This window comes from Gadus macrocephalus, chromosome 4, assembly GCF_031168955.1.
Source record: "Gadus macrocephalus chromosome 4, ASM3116895v1".
Lineage (NCBI taxonomy): Eukaryota > Metazoa > Chordata > Actinopteri > Gadiformes > Gadidae > Gadus > Gadus macrocephalus.
In genome coordinates, this window is record NC_082385.1 from 23482045 (window position 1) to 23498425 (window position 16381).

Genomic DNA, 16381 nt, shown 5'->3' on the forward strand with positions numbered 1-16381 from the left:
ATGCATGACCACATGAATTTTAAACTTCAAATGGCTAAGTTTATGGCCGAATAATATGGCCTAATTCAAACATGGAATAGCGTTTTCTTCCACAACTTCGGAAATACTGAGTCCTCAAATAGATTTCGGCAAAGAAAACTTAACACACGTATGATATGGGGTAACTGTGGTTCTATTTAATGATACACGCAATACATTAAGAAACGTTGTTTCTTACCAGTATTGTATGCATTATCTTTATCGACTTTTGTTCCTAATATGCATGTGTCCCCCTGTTAATATACACTGCCATGGACTGTATTATGCGTTACGTGTTTAGTATGCGTGTGTTTAAACAGATGGATGCACCCAAGCGTGCCCACATTCATTAATTATTTTATACATACACACACACAGTAAAACAATGTTTTCTCACGGTCAAATACTCATCAATCCTAAAAGTTATGGGCTTGTACACGATGTCTGTGTTAAGAAAATATGGGTTTGCTGTAGGGCTGCAACAACGAATCGATAAAAATCGATTACTGAAAGCGTTGGCAACGAATTTGGTCATCGATTCGTTGAGTCGCGCGATTAATACGCCACTCGTAGGCGCGGCACTGTTTACAGCCTGCCGCCGCTAGGTTGGTTCATTCATGCACGCCCACAGCGAGCTTTAGTGTGAGCGACCACAGCTTGTATTTTGTTCATACCTTAACACTGGACTGTAAGCCTATATAAAAGTGTTGTACCTTCACTGTCTTAGGGTTAAAAAAACTCCTTCAACTCCGTATCCCTAGTCTAGTCCAACCGAAAACTCTGTCAGCTGCTGCTGCTGCAGACGGTGTGCAGACGGGCTCGGAGTTCAAAGCAGCGGTAGCAATCACACAACCGGACGGTGTAGAAAGTCCCGTCAGTTAAAAATAATAATCCCGTTTTTAAATTCATGCTAAAATCGGCAGGACATAGAGCTAGTTAGCTTAAAAAAAAAGTCGCAAACAGTGTCAAATATGATGTGTTCAGATCGGCTCAATATTATGATTGATGCGTTCAAATGCAATTTGAGATTTTGGCGAAAACCTGTTTCTTTCCCAAATAATTTACCAAGAATGTGTGGCTAGGTAGATGAGAGAAGCAAAGTGTATGCGTGAGGTGCACAAGCAACATTATGCATGCGCCCTTAAAATAGCATCTGAACAACGCGCCACTGCCTTTAAACCAGGTATTCCCTGGTTTGTGGCGGAATTGTTTTGTGAAGCTGCAAAATAGCACCAGGGAACGTTTGCGCCAGAACACGCCACCTCCTTTCGCCGAACCGCCCCTTCGGGCGCAAGATCATTCCCTAATTTACCGGCGTGTAGAGGTGGAGGGAAAAGAACGCTCTGCGCAAGTTGCAAACTAGCTACGATACATGTGTCAGTGTAGAAAGTCAATTGCGCTGGATGCAAGATACGGCCCTATGACTCAACCCATATCTGATTTTTGAGCAACCTTTGGGTGTTTATTGCGTATTCTCCACCCTGCAAGGGGCAGTCAATGAACCCAAGTAAAGCAGCATTCCTGCTCTAAAGTAAATCTGAATTTCTGTAATAACAAAAGGTCATGGTAAGAATCACCATGGATGGAAAGTGTAAGGATCAGTATGACACCGACCTTACAATATTGTTAGTACATTGGACAAAAGTTGTTAAATACTTGAGCAAATGCAAATAATAGACAAAAGACTATAGTTGAATTTGGAATTGCATTTAATTGGTCACTCAAATGTACTTAAGGTACGGCCACACCAAACGCGTTACCCGCGTACCACACGTATAAAATCGGCAATTTTTCCATAGGGAAGCATTGGTTTACGCGCGTATGAGGTGCGTACACGCGTATCATGCGTACCAAGCAACATTTTACTCGCGTTAGGGGCGTATGAGGCGCGTACATATACGCGCGTACATATACGCGCGTACATATACGCGCGTACGCGAGGAGTTCAAAAAATTTAACTTTTTACGCTCATACGCGTGATACTTAGCCGCAATAGCCAATCAGCGTGGAGCTTGACCCGACGTCACTGGCAGAGAGTAGTGACCCTTGCACAGAAGCATACGGCCAACATCTTTCTTTATTCTGGGTGGAAATAGTAACATAGTTACGCCATTAAATGCGTTTATGGAAACATTTTTAGCGAGAAATGGGCATTTTACTTTCATAATGTTCACTCGGTGAATGTGAAGGATGTTTGGTTTGATAGTTATGACGAAGAATGAACGCTCCGTTCACTTGCATGGACAGAGTCTCTGGTTGCTAAGCAACCTCAACGTCTTGGCGGACTATTTCTCTGCCGATCAACACTACGAATGCTGGAAACACACCAGACACACCATGTGAAGTTATTTAACCCGATTATTGTTATTTATATCCGAGATTATATAATCTAACCCGATTCAAGTTCTATCATGCACCCAGACACAGCGCAATTTGGGTTTCCTTCCTCGGACTCCTAAATCCAGCGCAGCCACAGGCGCGTAGCTGCGTATGTAGGACCATTTTTGACACAAAATGGTCAAGCAACATTTTAGCTGCGTTACGCTCCTACATGGTACGCGGGATATGCTTTTGGTGTGTCCGCACCTTTAGAGGTCAGAAAGTCACCTTATCTAACCTATAGAAATGTGTTGATGCCAAGGAGAGTCTACATACAGCTCCTTGTTAGTATAGTGGTCAGTATCCCCGCCTGTCACGCGGGAGACAGGATTCAATTCCCCGACGGGGAGGGTCACATTTTTTTCTAAAGCCAGACTTTCCTGATATTCAAATATATCTGAGGTATGCCAATCCCAACAGAAACGTGGCAAATATATAGATATAAAACAACCCAACACCCAATCATATATAGAAGAGATCAGCGACAGAGTTTCGGCCCACAACCCTTTGGATTCTAATGGCTATCAGTATTTGTCTCCATTGCAAACCAAAAACCGCGTGGGAATTTAATTAGATTAAACGTTGATTGTGGTTGGATCAGTGGAAGGACCTGACAAGGCCATTACCAAATATACTCAGAATGTTCTTTTATTTTATCATTCAAGCCACTCGCATGCACAAATGAGTAGACAACATCTCAGTGTAGGCTACTATATGCAAGTGTAAACGGTGTAAACGCGCGGAACATGCCGGGAAAAATGCGGGCATAACAGGGGCATATTACGCCTAGTAACGGGGACGCTGGCGAGTCTAACGCCGCTCTGTATGGCTTGTTTTTATTCAGTATTTCCGATATTTCTCACTATTGCATTGAACATTTTGTCTTTTTTTTGGTCTTTAGTAGTTTAGCTAAGTTTACTAGTTTTATATAGTCACTTTTCGCTATTGTCAGTGCGCCAGTTTTCTTTATTTGTACGTGTTTTTACGTGAGGTCGTACAGTTGGTGGACGCTGTTGCCTTTTGAACGCTGTTGCTGCTGCTGCTCACCGGAACGTCATTCTGAACATTATTTTTTCGCGATTTTCTTTTTCTTTCTAGTCTTTTAACTTTGTATCAGTTTTCTTTTGCTTACTTTCAACACCTTCTGTCTGAAACCCTTCTGGACCTCGGATCGGACTACAAAGTTAAGTTGAGTAACTGCGTCAGTTTTCTTGATTTATTTATTTATTTCTGAACGTTAAACGTCTGCGTGTTTTGTTTTGTGTTTTGTGCGTGGAGTCGTGCAGCTGTTGGTGGATGACACCTGCTGGCCGGCTAGACTGCTGTTAACCCCCGGCGCCGTCCAACTGGCTTCCCCGTCTCCAGCGTAGCTACAACCGGCTTGCTCCACTCCTCTGCCTCCGCTGTGCTGGCTCTGTGGCTTCACCTTAATCGCCTGGATCTACCGCTGGCTTCTTCCGACTTCACAACCTGTGGAATTTAACCTGTTCCTCTGGATTGCGCTATGTTTGACTCTCACGTGAGCGCATTTCTGCCGCTCCGTTACTCGGTAACGGAGATGTTACGTCTACGGATCTTCTCAAGGACCCAACCACCTCAGCTTGCATCCCACCAGGACATTCTCAAACGACCAAAATACATCCACCGAGGCTCTGGACGGAATTTTCAGTACTCTCACACCAGCAACAAAAACATACGCTCCTTCTGGTCCACTGGGCCCCGCCCCCCTCCTCACACAGCCCGTACGGTCAGTCCCGTCAATCACAGTGTACTGTCCCCTCTGCTCAAAGCAACCTGCTACACTCCACTCACCTGTCTGAAACTCTGTCTGCTGAACACCAGATCCCTCAGTAATAAGGCCCTTTTGATAAATGACTTTATTGTTGACCAGAGCCTAGACATTCTCTGCCTCACTGAGACCTGGCAACAACCAAATGACTTCTCCCATCTAAATGAAGCTGTCCCACCAGGTTTTTCTTTTATTAGTAAACCCCGGGTTAATGGGAGGGGGGGTGGCCTCGCTCTCCTCCATCGTGATAACATCAAAGTCACCACTGTCACAGTCCCCCTTCACTCCTCCTTTGAATGTCTAACTGTAAAACTCTCAGGCCCCAAACCCACTATCATTGTCACCATTTACAGACCACCAAAACCCTCCGCTGTTTTCCTCAATGAATTCTCATCACTACTTACATCTGTATGTGCAATGTCCCCCACTGTTATCCTCCTTGGTGATTTCAACATCCACATTGACAACCCATCCTGTACTTTTGCTAATGACTTCACATCACTTCTGGACTGTCTTGGCATTACGCAACATGTCAACCTCCCAACCCATAACAAAGGTCACATTCTGGATTTAATCTGCTGCACTGACATCACTCCCACTAACCTTGTTGTCATTGATTTCCCCATCTCCGACCACAAAGCTGTACTTTTTGACATTCATACCCAACTACACAAAACCAAGGAACAACGGACCATCTCCTTCAGAAACATCAAACTTATCAACACCACAGACCTCTCCACCATGATCAGCTCCTACCCCAACCCTCCCCCAGCTTCCTCCCTGACTGACCTGGTGACTCACTACAATAACTGCCTCTCCTCCTCCCTCACCACCCTGGCCCCCGTGAAAACCCGCTCAGTCTCATTCACCCACACTGCTCCCTGGTTCACTCCTCATCTGCGCCAGCTCAAAGCCACTGGTCGTCGACTGGAGCGACTCTACAATAAGACTCAACTCACTGTACACCGCCAAATGTATTCGGACCACCTCCATCACTACAAGAATGCCCTCACCACTGCCAAAACCTCATACTACTCCAACCTCATCAACACTGGTACAGGCAACAGCAGAGTCCTCTTCTCAACAGTCAACCACTTACTTCAGCCTCCTAAATCTCTCCCTCCAGATATTTCCACCACCCAATGCACTGCGTTCCTTGACTTCTTCAGCTCTAAAATCAACACCATTCACCAACAACTGGCCTCATCTCGCACCCCCTCTGATGACCCACCCTGGATGATCACCTCTGGCCAACCTCTCATCAGCCTCTCTGACTTAACCCTAGTAACAGAACAGACCGTTTCAGAACTCATCCGCAAAGCCAAAACCACCACCTGTCAGCTCGATCCTCTTCCCACCTCCCTTGTCAAAGCATGTCTTCCGTCCATCTCCCCCATGATCACCAACATAATTAACTCCTCCCTCACTACTGGTACTGTACCCCCCACTCTCAAGCTGGCTGCCATCACTCCCATCCTGAAAAAACCTGGTGCTGACCCAACTGAGCTTAACCATTACCGGCCCATCTCCAATCTCCCTTTCATCTCCAAAACACTTGAAAGGGTGGTTGCCGCACAACTACAGTCCCACCTCGACATTAACAATCTCCATGAACCGTTCCAATCTGGCTTCCGTCCAAAACACAGCACTGAAACAGCCCTAGTCAAAATCACCAACGACCTCCTCCTTGCAGCCGACTCTGGATTACTCACCATTCTCATCCTCCTCGATCTCAGCGCAGCATTCGACACCATCTCCCACCCTCTGCTCCTTGACCGCCTAGCTGGTATTGGGATCACTGGTGCTGCACTCTCCTGGTTTACATCCTACCTCACCGGCCGTCAACAATTTGTTCAACTAAGCAACCACAAGTCTGGGTGTTCAGGTGTCTCACTGGGTGTCCCCCAGGGGTCAGTCTTGGGTCCACTCCTCTTCACCACTTACCTCCTCCCGCTGGGCACACTCCTCCGTCACCATGGGGTCCATTTTCACTGCTACGCTGACGACACACAGGTCTACATCTCCACCAAACCCACCGCTGCCATCCCCCCCACCTCCCTCATCACGTGCCTGGAAGAGATCCGGAGCTGGTTGAGCAGGAACTTCCTGAAACTCAATGGAAACAAGACCGAGGCCCTGCTCATCGGATCCAAATCCACCCTCACTAAATCACAACACACCCCAGCTCCACTCATAATTATCGATGGATTCCCAGTACCCTTCTCCTCCAAAGTCAAGAGCCTCGGCGTCATCCTGGACAACACCCTCTCATTCGCACCCCATATTCACAACATCACCCGGACTGCATTCTTCCACCTCCGCAACATCGCCAGACTCCGCCCATCACTGACCCAATCCAGCACTGAAATCCTAGTTCACTCATTTGTCACATCACGCATAGACTACTGCAACGCCCTCCTCACCGGACTCCCCACCAAACTCATCAACAGACTGCAGATCATTCAGAACTCAGCCGCCCGGATCATCACCCGCACCAAATCATCTGACCACATCACCCCTGTCCTCATTCAACTTCACTGGCTCCCAGTACACTACCGTATCCAATACAAAACCCTACTCCTCACCTACAAAGCTCTCCACAACCTAGCCCCCAGTTATCTCTGCGACCTCCTCCAAGAATACACTCCCTCCCGCTCCCTCCGCTCAACCTCTGCTGGACTACTATGTATCCCCACATCACGACTCACTACAATGGGTGCCCGGTCATTCAGCTGTTCAGCACCCAGGCTCTGGAACTCCCTCCCCCCACACATAAAACAGTCAGACACCATTACAACCTTCAAGTCACAACTCAAAACTCACCTGTTCAAACTCGCACACAACGTCTAACTGATCACTGTTTTGATTGTTTTGTTTTTTTGTTTTGTCTTGTTTTTGTTTTATTTATTTCTTATTGCTTATGTTTATTTATTTATTTATTTTCCACAATGTCTTGTTTTTTAAAAAATGTATGATGACTATATGCTCTGTAAGGTGACCTTGGGTGTCTTGAAAGGCGCCTCTAAATGAAATGTGTTATTATTATTATGTTTGGCAGTGTAAAAACGTTTACTGTTGCTCAACAGTGTTCCCAATGGAATCTTGGGATTCAAACTCAAAGTTTACGCCAGGCTACAGATAGGGGGGATCTGTACTAGTAGTCACTGAAGGTTTCATTCGCACTACTGAAAGAACTTCCCAAGCAAGGCTATCAAAATGATTCATGGTTTCCTCACAAAGATCGAAATGGCATTATAATGCACACGTTACTTCCACTGTTTTAGTCGTTTCTTTATGTGTCCAAACTCATGTTCAATATATGATCACATCATACCCCAAGCTGTGTCTCGTGGGATGTCCATACAATTGTAAAGAGGCAGAATACACCAGCGTGTCAAAACGCAAACCCAGTAAAACCGAATAGCTCTGCGTGACACGTACCGATTTCACACCGGAAAATCTGAAGCTCCATTAACATTTACAGCCTTTAGCAGAAGCTTTTATCCAAAGAAAATGTACCGAAAGACTAACAATATATCGCTCTCTGTACAGTAAGAATGTCCATAGAACCAAGTGCCAAGCACCAACAATCGCTAGGTTAAACCATTCCCGGGATACAATAAAGCTAGCTAGGATAAGATGCTACACGATGCTAAGTACTATTTTTAAGTGCCTGTACATTTAGTTTGATGACGTGCAACCTACAATAAGTGCGAAGAAGGGTGTTTTTAGGAGTAAGGGAGGAGAAGGGGCGGGGTAAGGGAGGAGAAGGGGCGGGGTAAGGGAGGAGGCTATGCAGAGTCCAGGTGAGATCTGTATGCAGATCCCACAAACTGTGCACACACAGATTTGTAACGACGAAACAGGGACTAATGCCGCTTTTCCACTGCATGGTACCAGCTCGACTCGACGCATTTTTTGCGTTTCCACCGCGAAAACATGGTATCTGGTACCTGAAGTGGCTGCTTTTTTTAGTACCGCCTCGCTCTAGGTTCCAAGCGAGCTGAGCCGATGCTAAAAGGTGACGTCGGCAGACGGCCGGCCACTGATTGGCCAGAGAGTGTGACGAAGTCACGAGAGCGACATGGCAACCATGCTGGTAACAGCCATAGCAGCGCCGCAGCCAACATATTCCACTTCTTCAACATGCCAGCTAATAATAGTAATGTTTTCGATGTCCTCCATTGTTGTTATGTGGGTTCTGTCCATGTGTGGGTTGCGTAGGTGTTGTTTGCGTCGCGTACAAAAATACGTCACGGCCCTTTCGCGCAGCCGACCCCGCCCACGTCCAGGAGGTACTATTTGCGGTGGAAAACGACCCGTGCTGCTACCGTGTCGAGTCGTGTCGAGTCGAGTCGAGTCGAGTCGAGCTACATGTGCGGTGGAAAAGCGGCATATAAGGCCCCGTCCTCACGGAGCCGAAACGGGCGAAAACGATCCGGTTTCGTTTTATGCGGTTCAGGAATATCTCTGTAAAGACGGGGTCATTGCGAACCGCATCGAGCTGTAGAAACGCTGTAGTAAATATTCAAGGAGCTGGTTCTCCACAGAAAAAAAGTGGAGCGCATCAAGCCTGCGCGCATACAGCCTGCGCGCTGTATACAAACATTCAGTCACAAGGAGATTCAACCTTTTAAATTGAGCAGAAATACTTTTTAATGTACAGTTAGTAATTCAATTGCCCCCCCCCTACCTCAAAGAACTTCTCAACCAACATAACACAACACGCTCCCTCCGCTCCACTCAATCTAACCTCCTCCAAATACCCAAAACCAAACTTAGGACCATGGGAGATAGGGCCTTCAGTGCTGCCGCCCCACGCCTGTGGAATGTCCTCCCTGACACCTTGAGGGCACCAAAATCCACAAATGGCTTTAAAATCGGTCTTAAAACATTTATTTTTAAGAAAACCTTTGGCTCCAACTCTTAGATGATTTTTAACCCCCCCTTTTTATTTTTTTTTGCTTTTAACCTGTAGCCCTTTGAGATCTTCGGATGAAAAGGGCACTATCAATTAAATGTATTATTATATTATTATTATTTAATTCATCAAGGGGCTTTATTTAAAGCTACAAAAATAATTCAAATAAAATAATCAATAAAAAATTCAACGCAACTCTGACGTCCCCCAGCTGGTGGGGGGCTAATGACGTCATCGTTTGCATCGCCGGTGTGGGTGTCGGATTGACTCGGCTGCCAGATCGACTCGGGGTCCTAGATGCGCAATAATGACGCACTTCCTGTATACGCTGTCTTTTAAATGCGCATGCGCGTTTCATTCATTCCCATGTTATTCCCAAGTATTAACGATCTCCTTTTGTTTTCTAAACTGTGAATAATAATCTAATGTACAAATTATTGTTGCCTATACTTGGGTTATATATAAAAGAAGAATCGGTTAACTCCATTCACTGAACGGGGCGATCCACTTTATTTCCAGCGCTCCCAACACAGTCAAAACAGCGACCCACACGCAGACACTTCCGTTCTCCTCCTTCAGAATAAGGCAACGTTCACACGAAGCCGATTTCATGGCGAAACCGCAAAGGTCTTGTACGGTTCAGCCTTCCGTACACACGAAGCCGGCGAATCCGCTGACCGAAACCGCAAACTTCTGAAACCACCCTCGGAGGTGGTTTCAAATCTACCCGGTTTCGTTTTGGATTTGTGTGTACGCCTGAAACCGCAAACCATGACGTCATCGCCCCACCCCTCGACCTCCTAGCCAATGGCTCTTAAGCCCGCAGAGTCTCAGAAATCATATGCGAGCATGCGCATAAGGGCAGTCTTTATGCGCATGCTCGCCTCTTCTTATTTTATTTCTTCTGGCTTTCTGTACCAGAAGCAGCGCCCCTTATGGGCCTGGAATGTGTACTACAGTGTTTCTACAAATCTACCCGGTTTCGCTTGGCTTCGTCTTTACGGAGATACTTCGAAACCGGATAGATCGAAACCGTAACGGTTTCGCCCGTTTCGGCTTCGTGTGAACAGGGCCTAAGAGTCCCTAACAGGAACTGGGTTACATATGCATTCATCAGTGCTTTTAGACGCGTTTCCAATGGCTTTGTTTGTGCGAAAGAACGGGCTGCGTTCCATGAAATCAAAACCAAAACGGATTGAGCCTTCTTTTTATGTCCATGATTGAGCCCCGTTTATAAACAACCCTTCCAAAATGCACAAGACTTATGCGGTTTCTCAAAAAAAATCGGCTCTTTGTGGACGGGGCTTAAATGCCGTGGCTGTGTGTGAACCGTTCGGCTGACCGTCCAGACGGATCCGGCGAATCCGAAATCGCACATTTCTGAAACCATGTCCGAGGGTGGTTTCAAATCTATCCGGACCAATGCGGTTTTGGGGCGCTGAGAGAGCCAGAGACGCCCCAAACCCGCTGATTCAGCCAGATTTAGGCAGAGTGAATGACGGAGATCGACGGAGATCATCGGTGTTGTTCATGTGTGCAAGTGTGTTCATGGTAAGTTGGCAACTGTCACGAGACATACATTGCTTGAATAACAATTAAATTAAAAAAAGAACGGTAACACTTTAGTTTGATAGTCCACTGTTGACACTCAACAAGCCAACAGTAGATACTCAGTTGCATGTCAACAGTTAATTGAGTTGACAATCAACTGAACTATATCAACAGATAAGTAACATGTATTCAACTAACTGTAAGTTAACTATAAGTTGCACTATTAGTAGATGGTTAGTTGATATTTGACAGAGCTTGTTCAACAGATAAGAAACATGGATTCAACTAACTGTCTGTTAACTATAAGTTGCACTATTAGTAGATGTTGTTTTGTACACGTAGCAAGCATTCAAATAACTGTCAGTTAACTATTAGTTGCATTATTAGTAGATGGTTAGTTGATAATCAACAAAGCTTTCAACAGATAAGAAACAAGCATTCAACTAACTAAGTTAACTACACGTTGCACTATTAGCTGGTGTTTAGTTGATATTCAACAGTGAGTTAGTTGATACTCTACAGAGCTTGTCAACAAATATGTAACATGCATTCAACTAAGTGTTAGCTAACTATAGGATATTTTTATTTTGTTCATTTATTTTTACAAAAACAGTCTGCAACAGACATTGTGCTTTTTACTACATGTTCTTTATAAATATTAAACTATCAGTTGAGTGTCAACTTCTAGTAAGTTGACTATCAACTGCTGTTATTAACCAATTCTCAACTTACGTTTCATATGGATCAACTTTCATCCACTCACAAGGAACACATCTAATGAATGAACATTCAACCCTCTGTTGATCATATATGTTCATTGTAAAATAAAGATGAGAATATTTTATCAATCAATAGGCACCCTGTGTAGGTGACAACCTGTTCATTGTCATATGACTGTCGACAAACTATCAGTCAATATTCAACTAAGCATTAGTAGAGAGGTCTTAGGACTGTCAAATTAAAGTGAAAACAGTTTAGTGTCTACACACTATTAACAGAGAAAAACAGTTGACTATCAGTTGATTCTCAACAAACTATCAGTCGATATTCAATTAAGCATTAGTAGACAGGTCTTAGGACTGTCAAATTAAAGTGAAAACAGTTGAGAACAGTAGACAAACTACAAACTAGTAACTGTACAAAATAGAGACAAGTTTTGCTCAACTGATCAGTAACACTGGATGACCGCAAAGTGAAATAAACGACACATAAGCAGCATATCAGAGAAGAAAGCAACTTTATTATTAAAAAAAATAATAAAGTTATTCGAACTCTTCCTTTTTACAAAGGAAGAGTTCGAAGAGTCAAAAGAACCAAGAATACTATAAACCGTTTGAACAAATACAACAAAAACTTTTCTTTTAAAAATAAATTAAAACACTCTCCCCTTTCTCCTGTCCATTTCAGCCTATTTTGATAAATGCCAAGCTCTGCTTCCTATGTCTGATAGGAACGCCTTATGTTCTTGACAAGCCTGCCAAGGACACCTTCTGAATTTTCCCTCGCTAACCAGTAGGTCCACTCAATAAAGCAGAGCTGCTCTTTCAAGGCCTTCTCCGACCGATTCCCCCGCATTCTCCAAATTTCCTTTTTATAGGTCTGCCACGCTCTCTCAAGGTTCTGAGTATGGAGTCCTGTCTGAGGGTCAACATAATGTTGGCTGTGGTTCACCCTGACATGCCTGTAGCCCTCTGTGGCGAGACCGGCATACGCTCTCCACTCATCACTTACGACGAGACTGTGACGCTTCACATGCTTTTTGATGATAGGAACAAGGGTTTCCTTATTTCGTCTCTGCACAAGGCGAAGAATAGGACGCCTGTCAGACTGTTTGATTTGGAGCATTCCAAAGACCCATGTCCTTTTTCTCCTCCAGCTGTTCCTGAAGCGCCCTCTTCCGTACTGCCAAAACACAATATAAATGTTATAAAATAAATAATACCCTACAGTCAAATATATACATAATCAAGAAAACCACTCAATGTTATATTACAGCCAGTGAGAAGTAGGATGATTATGCTAATTTCCAAATTATATAAATAATGGAGTAATATAAAAACTTTTGTTTTTTTAAGTTTGGAATGCATATTATTATTAGTATGTGTTGTTGCATGTCAACAGTGAATGAGTTGATAACTCTTCCATGCATTGAACTACCTGACAGTTACCTAGAAGTTGCATTATTACCTTGATATGATATAGCCTACGGTCTAATTTTATTTCTTATTTCAACTTGCTCTACCTGAAAAAACGAATGTAGCCCATGTTTTCTTAAGGTATAGATTGGTTATAGCAAATAGTATCAAAACACTCCGAGGCGTCTTCCATACTTCTTGAAAGATGCATACAGCACACAAGTCATGACCTTGTAACTTTTCATCGGCCCCTCCAATATGCCGATTTGCATGTGAATACAGTACATAGTGCTATTTATTTGATTGCATTAACATCATCAAGTACTTAAATTAATAATTTTTTTCAAGTGTGGTTAAAACCATTCCAGGGAAAATATTTTGAATGGTGAGGCTTTAAATACAAATTCAGAAAATTCAGAAATTATGTTCATAGAGCCAAACTTCCACAATAATTAATCTAAAAGTAAAGCTTAAAGATTTCTCTTGAAGACAATTGATATTTCAACATTAAGTTTATAATAAAATCCAAAACAAGAACTGAGGAAAGATCAGATTTTTGATGAGTTGAAATTGAATGACCCCATATTTAGTGAATTATATTACAAATATACCTTGCGCTTATGGCAGAACTTGCTCTCGTCAATGTGGACGATAGCGTTGACCGATTTTCTGGCCTTTTCCTTTCCTGTGCCTTTTAAGGCTTTTTAGGCAAATTCTTCGCAGTTTTTTAGACATCATTGAGAGTGTAGCAGTGCTTTTAGTGATGCCATCCTGAAGCATGTCTACCTGCCGTAGCTGCAAACCCTGTGCGAATCTACAAAGAAAACAAAGATTTAATCAGAACTGTTTCCATACACAAAGAAAATATGTGCTTGTTTGATCAATCTGTAAGTCTACTTTTGTCACAAAGCTTTTTCCACGGAAAAACTACTGTTGCAACTTGCAACTATAGTTTCAGCTTAAATTGTACAAACATTTCACACTCTGAACCTAGAGCTGTAATCTGTGAAATACTGGAGTTGGAGAAAACCTAAAATGATTACCTGTGAATGTACTTCATCCATGTGAAGAGACTACAGTGTGAGTTTGAGAAAAGAGACTTGGTCCTTACGCTTCTCCTCAAACGTCCACATCTTTTAAGACGGCACTCCCTGAAAATTGCAAACAAATTGGAAATTTAAATGATGTCTATAAGTTTGACATATACATACATACATTGTCTACCAACTGCTCAGCCTAAAACATTGTGGCAATGTAAATAACCCTTATTGATGATCATGTCATAAATTATAACTTGATCAAATAGATATCTTAAAACTTAAACTAGCTTGATACTACATATCAAGCTACATGCTTCCGGCTATTCGCTGTGTACAAGCTTATTCATCATTTCAATCATGCATTACAATGGGGTAGGATTAAGTGTATAGTTCTTCCTACTTGTTTCAGGCATATCAATTAAATATATCTAATATTTTGTTTATTTTTATTTATTGTGAATTGATTTGAACATAATTTTTGTCTATTGTATTTCATGCTTTTCATTTTGTTTTGTTGATATGTCTGAAATAATAACATTGAATCAATCAAACCATTCATTAGCATTTGATTCATTAGTTACATATATTACATTCAAATAGGAATTGTTAATAAGGGCTACCATACAAATATTTCAATATTAGCATTTGTTTTTTTGGGGCGGTGTCACGTTAAAATTGTACCGGGGGCGAAAATTGTACCTGCCTACGTCATCACAACAGATTACGTAAGGGGTTGTCCATTGCCAGGCAGGTTTCAATTGCGCTCATGTTTCCGAAGACAAAATAATATAATACAGATAACGGATCGTGCTAGATAACACTTGTTTTTACTTTATATTTGTATTGCATTAGATAGATAGATAGATAGATGGATGGATGGATGGATGGATGGATGGATGGATGGATGGATGGATGGATGGATGGATGGATGGATGGATGGATGGATGGATGGATAGATGGATAGATGGATAGATAGATACAATGCAATACAAATATAAAGTTAGGAACGCTAATAAATGTAATTTGTAAAATAAGTGTTATCTGTCTTGTCGCGCTCAATGAACGAGTTCGCGAATGTTCAAGAACCTTCCACGTCATTCGATGCGATCGCCCGTTGCCAGGCAACGGGCAGCGCGATCGTCTGTTGCCAGGCAGGTTTGGAATGGATTACTATTGGTCACGTAGGCCGGTACAATTTTCTCCCCCGTTACAATTTTAACGTGAAAGCACCAAATCCTATGGCCCCAAAATCCGTGTATCTTCCGTTCAATCCATATCCGTTTGGAAATCAAAACACGAAAAACGAAAAGTGACCTTTTTTAAAAAAAATCATCCTCGTTGGGATAGCTTGACCAGAAATTCATCACGTCTTTCTCTTTTAAAACATGTATACCGGTGTAATAGTCTCTGTATGAGCTTTTACCAATAATAAAGTCGAGAGAACAGTTTGGGAAAGCTGAGCGGTAGGGCAACCGCCTCCCCTCTGCCGCCTTCCCTCATTGAAATGAAGGGAGGCGACGAGCTGCTGCGCGGTGGAGGCGCGGAAACTCGCAATAATATCATATTCCAACCTAAATGGTTGTGCCGATTGCCAAACAACTGATGGGTCCATGAGTTAACAATCATTAATAACATTAGCACACTTACCAGATGTGGAGGTCTGTGGACTGTGTATAGTAGACCATCTTCATTTTGTGTCTGCAGTTTTTGCATTTCACTTTTCTTTGCAGCAACCTTTTCTTTTGCAACCATGTTATCAACTTGAATGAAGTTTTTTTTGTCTCCATGACATTCACTTTTCTCAAAAGTGTTCCTGCAAGCGAAGCCATAGCACCGGTGGGCAGAGGAAATAACTGATGTTACTGGCCAAAAAGTCCCTGATTTGAAAATCTGGCGCACTTTTCTGTTATTGGTTCAATATGTGGAGGTACGCTTGATTTTTACATCTGAACACCTCCAGTGTTTCCCATACATAGACCATTGTGTGGCGCGGCGCCACAGAATCAACATCGAGCGCCACGAATTGATTCTGTCTTTTTCTTTTTTTTTTTTTTAATTTTTTTTTCTTTTTAATGACGCGATTTGGAAATCTAAAAATCTTTCCGTCCATTCATCTCTGCATAGCACTCGTTCCCCCTGTCATTCACACACACACACACACACACACACACACACACACACACACACACACACACACACACACACACACACACACACACACACACACACACACACACACACACACACACACACACACACACACACACACGACGATGCTAACACATGAACCCACCGATGTCACCCGTCGCTTAGCAACCGGACACGCTGGGGTTGTTAAGTTACCGGACTACTGAAACTACTACGAGTGATAATAACAAAGACGTGAATCAGGCAATAAATCCAATTTCCTTGACAGCGGTAAGGTTCGGTGTGCATTAAAGTACAGACGGAGTGGACCAATTGCGAACTACTGCAGCTGCTCCAAGTTAAACCCCAAACTAATCGGAATAAGTATTTATAGCGGACTACACCACCTATTCTATTCCGC

The 16381-nt window shown here is 43.2% G+C and overlaps 1 protein-coding gene and 1 long non-coding RNA gene across 4 annotated transcripts in view; one reads left to right on the forward strand and one right to left on the reverse strand.

Moving 5' to 3' along the window:
- The window catches only part of LOC132456375 (N-chimaerin-like), a 66608-nt gene that overhangs the window by 24796 nt on the left and 25431 nt on the right, over window positions 1–16381 (reverse strand). The gene's annotated exons all lie outside the window — the stretch shown is intronic.
- Window positions 486–1039, forward strand: LOC132456373 (uncharacterized). The gene is made up of 2 exons (XR_009525453.1): window positions 486–587; window positions 624–1039. It is a non-coding gene; the product is annotated as an uncharacterized LOC132456373 (long non-coding RNA).